This window comes from Nelumbo nucifera, chromosome 2 (assembly GCF_055504915.1).
Source record: "Nelumbo nucifera cultivar China Antique chromosome 2, China Antique-T2T, whole genome shotgun sequence".
NCBI lineage: Eukaryota > Viridiplantae > Streptophyta > Magnoliopsida > Proteales > Nelumbonaceae > Nelumbo > Nelumbo nucifera.
The window spans coordinates 75,647,381-75,657,703 of record NC_142650.1 but is presented as its reverse complement, the minus strand read 5'-3'; the positions used below and the strand labels follow the sequence as shown (position 1 = coordinate 75,657,703).

The window sequence follows — 10,323 nt, the reverse complement described above, 5'->3', positions numbered from 1 at the left end:
GGAGAGATAAAATTTTTGAAATTCGCCCCTTATTCCGCAATCTTTGGGCGTCCATAGGATGGATCTCTCATCCCTTCAGTTCGTGGAAGATTCTCAATGTTCTCTTCAATTTCACCATCATTCCCATTCATATCAGGTTCAAATGGAGTGCTACAAGTTCCAAATACTCCACCTCATTCCTAGCATCATTTTCTCTCCTTTCCAAAATATTGGAAAGTACTCAAGATTCATCAAAATGAACATCTTGACTAATAATGATTTTTCTAGAACTTGGATCCCATAAATCGGCATAGCCAACAAACATACATTTTTAAGACTTGGGATCCAAACATAATTCTTTCATCTTTGCAAAATCTGAGAAATTCATCCTTTTTTATATTCCGAGCCATTATCCGTTAGACAACTTTAATGCATTTTTTGGTTTGCTTCTCAACTTTAGTTTTTAACTGTTTAAATGTTACAAAATCTTTATCCTTGGACTTCAAGAATCTCACCCAAACCTTTCTTAAATAATCATCAATGAAATAGATAAAATAGGACGCACCTCCATAAGAAATGGTCCGTGATGGACCCCCACAAACCGGAACGGATGTAATCAAGGATACCTTTAGTATGTGTCCCGACCTTGAAACTTCTTCTATGATGCTTTCCATAAACATAATGGTCACAAAATTCCTTTTCGCCAATTTGTAATTTGATGAGAATGAGGTTTTGCTTCATTAAAGCTTCCATACCTCTTTCACTCATGTGACCAAGCCTTTGGTGCCATAATCTTGCTTGAAACCCATCACTCTCTTCCACCACGTGTGCATGATCAACCACCATGCTTCCAAATAGCTTATACAAATTTCCAACCCGAATGCCTTTCATTACAACCAAAGAACCTTTAGAAATTTTGACAACTCCACCTTGCTTGGTGAATTTGTAGCCACTTGAATCCAATTCCGGTAAAGAAATTAAACTTTTCTTTAATCTTGGTGCATGCCTCACATTTTCCAGAATTCTAACACTTCCATTAAACATCCTCAATCATATGCTTCCAATCCCCATTGTCTTGCTTGTAGTGTTATTTCCCATCAAGGCGGAACCACCCTCACAAGGTTGATAAGAGTAAAACCAAGAATGGTGTGGACACATGTGATGAGTAGCATCACTATCAAGAATCCAATTTTGATAGAAAGTGTGATTGTTGTTAGCTATAAGCACATCATCTTCAATTTATCCTAGATGTTGATTCTTCAACACGGTTGGTTTCATTCTATGGCTTGGTCCCATTCTTCTCCCTATTACTTCTTTTGTTTGAATTTGAATTACTCCTCTTCCAACAATCCCTTTTAAAGTAACTTTTCTTACCACGATGCCAACAACTATCCTTTTCTTGTTGGTTCCTTGATTTTGAACAGTAGTTGGACTTGCTTCTTGAGTTCTTCTAGGTAGAGTTACTCTACTTAAGTTGTCGCCCTCTAGCCATTAGTGCTTCATTTGCACTATCCCTTGAACTCTCCAACGATGCATTTTTCGAAGTTAATTCATCAGCTAGCAAAGCACTACATACATCATTTAGGCAAAAGAGTGTCAACATTAGCACAAATTAAGGTTTTAACCATCTGGCAAGGTGCACAACAAAGTCACCACCTTATCTTTCGCTCCCATACCCATACCAATCCTCTCAAGCTAACTAAGTATGTCATGATGGAAGATGTTCAAGTGTTTGGAGACCTTCATCCCTTCCTTCGTTTTCAAGCAATACCTCCTCTTCTTTAACAGTACTTGATTTAGGAGAGATTTGATTTGATACAAACTTTCTAATCTTGTCCACAACCCCATGGCTATTTTTTCTCCTTTTACATTGAATACTATTTCATCCACCAGACACAAGCGAATTGTAGAAACCGTCTTCATGTCCATTTCGTCCCAATCATCATCTGACATGCTTTCCAACTTCTTTTCCTTTCCAAGCAAAGCTTTATACTGACCTTGTTGAACAAGAATGTTATAGATTTTAAGTTTCCATGGCTCAAAGTTCTTTGTTCCATCAAACTTCTCAAACTCAAACTGATTACTTGTCATTTTACCACTTTCCTTTCCTCAAACATTGTCATAAACACCTTTGTGTGCCAAACTTGGATGCACTGATACCACTTGTTGAGGATCCTGTGCCTAGTAGTAAACTACTATGCCCTAGTAGTCTACTACTATGTCCTAGTAGTTGACTACCGATAACTCTGATTTTAATATCTTAAGGGCATCATTTTTGGGAATCTGGTGTGAAGTCCAGCTCAAAGGGGGTGTTTTTGTGAAAAACTGAGAACAGGAGGGCGCCTCCTATCTGTTAAACCCAGAATGGCGCCCCTTTGACTTTATTAGCATGCTCCCCTCTCATTATCAAACCCTAAGGCGCCTTCTATCTCATTCCTTTCATCCTTAGCAAACCTAGCCGCCCTTAACTGTTCAATCTCCACATTCCATCCCTTTTAATCTCTACCATTCATTTTAGGGCACTCTCTTTTTAGCTTTTAAACATTAGGGCGCCACCTAACTTTTAATCCTCACCATTCAGCCCCTACTCATTAGATCTCAGCCCTCCATTCCATTTTCCATCTAAGCCATCCACTCCAGGGCGCCACCCACTCCTTTTAATCTCTACCTTTCAACCCTAGGCGCCTTAATCTCCACCCTCCATTTCTATGCACCCAAATCTCAGCCCTACATAATATTAGGCGCCCTCTCCTTCTCTTCTCAGCCTTAGGATTAGCCTAGAACTATCCTAACCCTTCATTAGAAACCCTAGGGTGCCCATATCTTTGCTAAAACCCAATTGCTGCCCCCCTCTTTCTCTCTAATCCCAATTGTGTCCATCCTTCTCTATAAAAAGGACCCAAGGGCTCCTAAGGAGGGGTTGGATTCTGCCCCCAGGTAAGATGGAAGGCTGATCTTTAGAAGTTCAAGGGTAGAGGAAGAGGAGAACGCCTAGGCAAGATGAGGGGTTCCTGTTTGTAGTTTGCCTAAGCCACTACTGCCACATTTGGATTCGGATCCCAACCAGTTTACTTTAGTCTTAGATTCAATTTCCGTCCTTTAATTTCTAGTTCTGACTTTTCCTTTCTGCAATTTACTTTTATCTAGTTTAATTTTTGTTTTCTTTTCTACAGATCTGGGATTCGGCTTAGTATGACGGAAGGCCTAACTCGAGGAGTTCGAGGGTCAACGGAGAGATCCAAAGACTGCTACCTCTGATTGAATTACAGACTTTTTATTTAGTTTCTTTTATTTATTTATTCTTCTGCACTTTTCACTTTCAGCTTTGTTTGCATTTTATTTTAATAGATTCTAGTTCAATTAATTAAAGTTTTGTGTTTCTGCAACTTCCAATTGTGTTATTTTATCCATATTAAAGTTTGTAACGATTTTTCCCTCACTTCACTGTGGATACAATCCGTTCTCACCATTTACTGTGTTTGTAATTGTTATGAGAAACAGAGAAACTTACAAATATTAAAACTGCTGTTCCGAATTAGCTAACGACACGCTTCCAGATACACCAAGTTTTTGTTGTCGTTACCAGGGAAGCAACGGAGAAAAATTCTTATTTTCTTTATTCGAATCTGTTTCATTATTTTTTTTTATTTCTGTTTTATTACTTGATCCGTTATCTCATTTTAATTCTTATTTCTCTTTGATTTTGCATGACAAAATAGTAAAAGGTGGGGTGCCGGAGCATTGTGGGACTGCAAGAGAGAAGAGAAGAGAAGATTAATCGGATTGTGTTTTAGGTGTAGTCATCACATTTTATTTTTGATTTTTGATTTTTATTTTTGAACTCTTGTTTTTGGTAGAATAGTGATTTTTGAATTTTTAATTAAGTTTTTTCTAGATCCGATTTATTTTTTTTAGTATTATTTTTTTCATTTTGTTTCTAGATCTATTTTCTTCTTTATTTTAATTTCTTGTTCGAATTTCTGTTTTAGTAGGGTTTTTTTTTTATTTTCAGATAAAAAAAATTATTCGTTTATTTTATTTCATCTTTTTATTGCCGCATAATCATTTATTTTATTTTATTTTCGATTTCACCTTTTGAGTAGCTATTTTCTTTCTCTCTTGTTAGAATTTATTTTTGGTAGTTGTTAATTCTTTTTAGCATAATTAATTTTTTATTTTCTATTTGCAATAATTACTTTTTGCTTTATTTAATTCCCCTTTTATTAGTTAATTAATTGTTAAATAGGAAATTGTTCAAATTTTCAAATTTGAGTTTAAATTTCAAATTTGAATTTAAATTTTAATTTTAATTCAAATCTGAATTTGAATTTAAATTTCAAATCTCGAATTTCAAAAAAATAAAAATAAATAAATAAATAATTTTAGTTAATATTTTAAAAAGTTTTTCATTTGCATTCCAACATTTAGGGTTTGATATTCTAGAGCATGCATCATATAGGTTTATTTAATTGCTGAAATTATCATTGTTAGTTGTGAATGTGTTGGGTTTTCTTTTTATTATTTTAATTGTTCCTTTTGTTTAATTAGTTTGCTTTATTATTTTATGTTTAATTGCTGAATTGCATATTAAAAATAATTGTTCATGCATTGTAATTAGTGGCATTTTCTTTGTTTATTTTGGTTCTTTTCGTTAATCCATTTAAGGGCAATCCAATTTAAATAAGATAAGGTGGGGATTAAATCATCATTCCTTGGCCCAAAAATCACCACCCTTCACATGTGGTTCACCCTAAACCCTAATATAAAATTTGGATAGCAAGACCCTTTAGAGAGCCTCACATTTGGTTCAAAGTGTGCTGAATTTTAGGGAAACTTGTAATTATTTTCCATAATCGGCGGTTGTTGTCTAAGGAAAGAGGTTAAACGGCTACGCCTAAGCAGGTTTTTTGGTTAATTAAGTCCTTGCGAGAGCAAGGGGAGCCTCCCAGATCTCCACCTCTTACCTAGCTAACCTAGGACAGCCCATAGGTCGTGTGTGTGAATTGCTTGCATTTTTTTAAATATAAAATATAAAATTTAAATTTAAATTAAAAAAAAAGAGAAAAAAAATCAAATTTGAGTTTAAATTTTAGAATTTAAATTTCAAAATCCAAATTTGAAATTCAAATTCAAATTTCAACAAGAAGAAAAAGGGACTTCTGAGTTGTATGTTGGGAAGGAGATCTCTAAGGAGAGAAACTGTAGAACCCATACCCAAAATAGAGAGATACCTCTATCACCAACATCGCAACCAAATGGCAGGAATCAATGATGCCCAACACAAAAAGTTGAAGGAATACTTCACTCCAACCCAATATAACCCTTCATCCTGCATACAATTGCCAGATACTCAAGCCTTACAGTATGAGATTAAGTCAAGCACACAACCCAGATGCTCCCCTCTTTCTATGGGAACCTGAGTGAGGACCCATACAAACACATAGATGAGTTTCTGGAAATTTGTTCCACTGTAAGGATCCAGAACTTCAAATGATGATGCCCTTAGATTGACTCTTTTCCCCTTCTTGAAAGATAAGATCAAACACTAGTTGGGAACTATAGGGAGACCTATTAGAACTTTGGCAGAAATGCAACAAGAATTCCTTAGAAAGTTCTACCTTATAGAACGAACCAATACCATGAGAAGAGCCATCACTGGATTCACCCAAACACCAGGTGAAAAAATTAATAAGGCTTGGGAGAGAATGAAGGAGTTAATGAGAAAATGCCCACACCATGGCCTGTCCCAATAGCAAATTGTCCAAGCCTTTTATGAAGGTTTAATGGATCAATACAGGCAAATGGTAGATGTATCCTGTGGGGGCTATTTATGAGCAAAAGTGAACATGAAGTATATGCATTTTTTGAGAACTTGAGTGAAAACTCCATCAATAATGCATTCTTGTATTCCTATGAAAGGTCGGTGGAACCCACAAAGAGGGCAAGGCTCTATGAAGTCAGGAATAATACAGAGCCCGAGGCAAGAATGGACTTGAATGCCATCTGGAAAAAATTGGACAGGGTAGATCTTCTAGCCCAGAAGCTTGATCAGTTTTTCACCTTTAACCAACAATCGAGCCCATCTACACCCTATCCTGAAGTTTGCTCCATTTGTGCCAGCCTAGCCAACCAGGTTGAAGATTGTCCCATGGTGGCCCAGTTTTTGTCATTTATCCAAGAACAAGATCAAGTAGCCTAGAGTTTCTCAAGGCCTAACAATGATCCATTCTCTAATACTTACAACCCTAAGTGGAGAAATCACCCTAACTTTTCTTGGAGGACACATCAACCCAATTCTCAGTCCCAACAGTATCATCATCCATCTAACTCCATGGCCCAGCAATTTCAGAGGCCAAAAGTGCAGAACCAATTCCAGTAGATGTACCTTAGGAACCAACCAGCCCAATCGTATCAGGCTTACCCTTAACCTCCTCAAACTCATACAGTAGATGACCAATTCATGCAGGTTCAGCAGCTAATCTTAAATCAGCAACAATCCATTGCCAGATTAGAAAGCCAAATAAGATAGCTAGTCGAAGCTAATGCGAGGAGAGAAGTAAGGCAATTACTGAGTCAACCGGTTGCAAACCCTAGGAATCAACTACTAGGTCTTCCTCCACAACAAATTCAACCACCTCTTAAGAACCCTCAGTTCGAAAATGCCAAAGCTGTTACAACCTTAAGGAGTGGGAGAATTTTAGAAGACTCGTGTGAGGAAAAGAAAATTGAAGAAGAAGAAAAAGAGCAGGAAGACCCTAAGTTGGAGGGAGAAGAAGAAGGAAAGGAAAATTTAGAAGAAGAACCTTTAGTGAACCAACCTATGGTCCCCTTTCCAACCGCACTCATAGCCAGGCCGTTGCGAAAGAAGAAAGAGATTCAAAACGAGGAGATCGGGGAGCTCTTCAAACAAGTCAATATTAACATCCCTCTCCTCAATGCGATTCAACATGTCCCCGCCTATGCCAAGTTCCTGAAAGAGTTGTGCACTCAAAAGAAGGATCCATGAGCGGCCCCATAAAAAGTGATGCTCTCGGCAGACGCTAGTGCAGTCCTCCTAAACCAACTATCCCAGAAGATGAAAGACCCGGGTGCTCCTCTCATAAGTTGTGTCATCTCTTGAATCACCTTTCATCGGGCCCTATTGGATCTTGGAGCTAGTGTAAATCTACTTCCGTCAATTATCTATGAAAGGTTCAGGATGGGCGAGTTAAAACTTACCCTGATAATTTTGCAACTCACTGATCAGTTGGTCAAGACTCCTCGAGGTGTTATCGAGGACGTCATTGTCAGGATAGAGAATTGGTATTTCCCTGTAGACTTTATTGTCCTAAACCTGACTCCAACCGAGAAACTGAACCATAACACGATAATCCTAGGATGACCGTTTCTAGCAATGGCCAATGCAAACATTAGCTATAAATCGGGAGAAATAGACATTTCATTTGGGGAGCAGAAGGTCCAATTAAATGTTTTTAGTGCCTTTAAGTATCCAAACCTAGGGGAAGATGAGTGCAATGTAGATATAGTACACGATCTTTTGGACGACTTGTCTACCCCTTGGTTAGCCCAGTTTGAGCCTTGTTTGTATGAAGAAGAAAGTGAGTCTGAGAGTCTGGATGGAAGAAGTGAATGAATGTGTCTGGCTGAAGATGTTAAACTTAGCACTGGTTAGGAAGCAACACAACGTAGTTTTTAGTGTTTCTGCTGTTAAGATTTGAGTTTTTTTTTTTTTTATTCGAGACCAGGTTGCAAACCTTGAACCCCTTAGGAAAATCCTATTGATTGTTCCCTTTGGCCCAAGTCCTTTTTGCATCAGCGTAGTCATGCCATTGGGGACAATGGCACTTAAGTTGGGGGGTGAGGAAAGAGAAAAAAATGAAATTTTGAAAAGAAAAAAAATTGAAAAGCTAAGCCTTTAAATATGTAGAATTAAAATTTCATTGGAAATTTTAAAATTTCTTTCCATTAAAAGAGATTTCCAAACAAAAAAAAGTTGAGGAAACTAATAAAAGAATATTGAATTTTGTAGAAATTGGTAGCAAGTGATAGGAGTAAAAATTGGTCTTATTTGAATATTGTCGAAACCGTTTAGAAATTGGAAAATACTCCCAAGTTTGCCCCTACCAAGATAAGAAGAGAAAACTGGAGAAATTAGACAAAAATTCTTTAAATTGTTAGAAACAGTGGACTACCCTAAACAATGTTGCAAATAATAAAAAGAATAAAAGGTCAATGGACACCCTAGACTTAGTAACTGGGTCTCTTCACCTAAGTCAAGTGTTGAGATTCGCGTCAAACAGAAAAGAGAATGCCAAAGACACTTACCTAACACTTCGTAACCGGGTCTCTTCACCTAAGGCAAGTGCTGAGATTCACGTAAAACGGTGGAAGGTAACAATAAAAATAAGTGTGCATATCAAATTCAGGGGTAGAAATCCATTGTAAAAAATGATAAGAAAAATACCCACCTGATTTCAAAAATCAATCTCAACTTATCAAGACAGTCTGCAAATGGAAGGGTAAATAAGATTTTTAAGCCAAGTTTCTACGATATTCAAAGTATGACAGTTTTACCCCTTAAGCCCAATACCGGTATATACAAAGTTTGAGAATTTCGGAATCATGATACTTGGCTAATTTTGTGAGGGATGATCTTGCAATGGGAATGATCTCTTTACATAGTGTAATTTTAAGGCTGCATTGCTAAGGGACTAGCAATGGTTAAGTTGGGGGGTGTGATAACTCTGTATTTTGATGCCTTAAAGGCATTATTTCAAGGGTATTTTCAGCCTTAGAATAGTTAAAGTGTGTCATTTTCCTAATTAAATTCAATGTTGTAACCTTTGAGGGTCTCTATGCAACTTCTGTGGAAAACTGGGGAAGTTACATGGCTGAAATACAGTTTTTGGGAAGCTGGTGTGAAGTCCAGCTGAGAGAATGGGTGTTTTTGTGAAAAACTGAGAACAAGAGGGTGCCTCCTATTTGCTAAACCCAGAATGGCGCCCCTCTCACTAGCAAATCCTAAGGCGCCTTCTAACTCATTCTTTTCATCCTTAGCAAACCCTAGCCGCCCTTAACAGCTCAATCTCTACCTTCCATCCTTTCTAATCTTGACCATTCATTTTAGGACACTCTCTTTTTAGCTTTTTAACCTTAGGGCACCACCTAACTTCTAATCCTCACCATTCAACCCCTAGTCATTAGATCTCAGCCGTCAATTCTATTTTCTATCTCAACCATCGAATTTAAGGCACCTCCCACTCCTTTTATTCTCCACCTTTCAACCCTAGGCGCCTTAATCTCCACCCTCCATTTCTGGGCGCCCAAATCTCAGCCCTACATAATATTGGGCATCCTCTCCTTCTCTTCTCAGCCTTAGGATCAACCTAGAACCATCCTAACCCTTCATTAGAAACCCTAGGGTGCCCATATCTTTGCTAAAACCCAACTGCTGCCCCCCTCTTTCTCTCTAATCCCACTTGTGTCCATCATTCTCTATAAAAATGACCCAAGGGCTCCTAAGAAGGGGTTGGATTCTACCCCTATGTAAGACGGAAGGCTGATCTTGAGAAGTTCAAGGGTAGAGGAAGAGGAGAATGCCTAGGCAAGATGAGGGGTTCCTTCTTACAGTTCACCTAAGCCACTACTGCCACCTCTGGATTCGGATCCCAACCAGTTTACTTTAGTTTTAGATTTAATTTTCGTCCTTTAATTTTCAGTTCTGATTTTTCCTTTCTACAATTTATTTTTATCTAGTTTAAATTTTGTTTTCTTTTCTGCAGATCTGGGATTCGGTCAAGTAAGACGGAAGGCCTAGCTCGAGGAGTTCGAGGGTCAAAGGAGAAATCCAGAGACTACTACCTTTGATCGAATTATAGACTCTTTATTTGGTTTCTTTTATTTATTTACTTCTGTTATTTATTTATTCCTCTACACTTTTCACTTCTAACTTTGTTCGCATTTTATTTTACTAGATTTCGGTTCAATTAATTAAAGTTTTTTGTTTCTGTAACTTCCAATTGTGTTATTTTATCCGGATTAAAGTTCGTAATGATTTTTCCCCCGCTTCCTTATGGATAAGGCCCGTTCTCACCATTTACTGCGTTTGTAATTGTTATGAGAAACAGAGAAACTTACAAATATTAAAACCGGTGTTCCAAAATGGCTAACGACACGCTTCTGGATACACCAACTACTAATAGTACACTGCTCTTAATAGTCGACTGCTTCATGGAAAGATTTCAAGAGTAATTGACTACAACAAAGCTCAAAAATAACTCAGAACCAACAAATATCTACCAACACAAAAGTAAATAGTAGTTTAAATAGATGAAAGTAAAAAGA

The 10,323-nt window shown here is 37.4% G+C and overlaps 1 non-coding gene across 1 annotated transcript; it reads right to left on the bottom strand.

Annotated features, from left to right (window-relative positions):
- Positions 1–5,615: 5,615 nt before the first annotated feature.
- Positions 5,616–5,722, bottom strand: LOC148802331 (small nucleolar RNA R71). Its single transcript, XR_016083237.1, has one exon. It is a non-coding gene; the product is annotated as a small nucleolar RNA R71 (small nucleolar RNA).
- Positions 5,723–10,323: the final 4,601 nt, after the last annotated feature.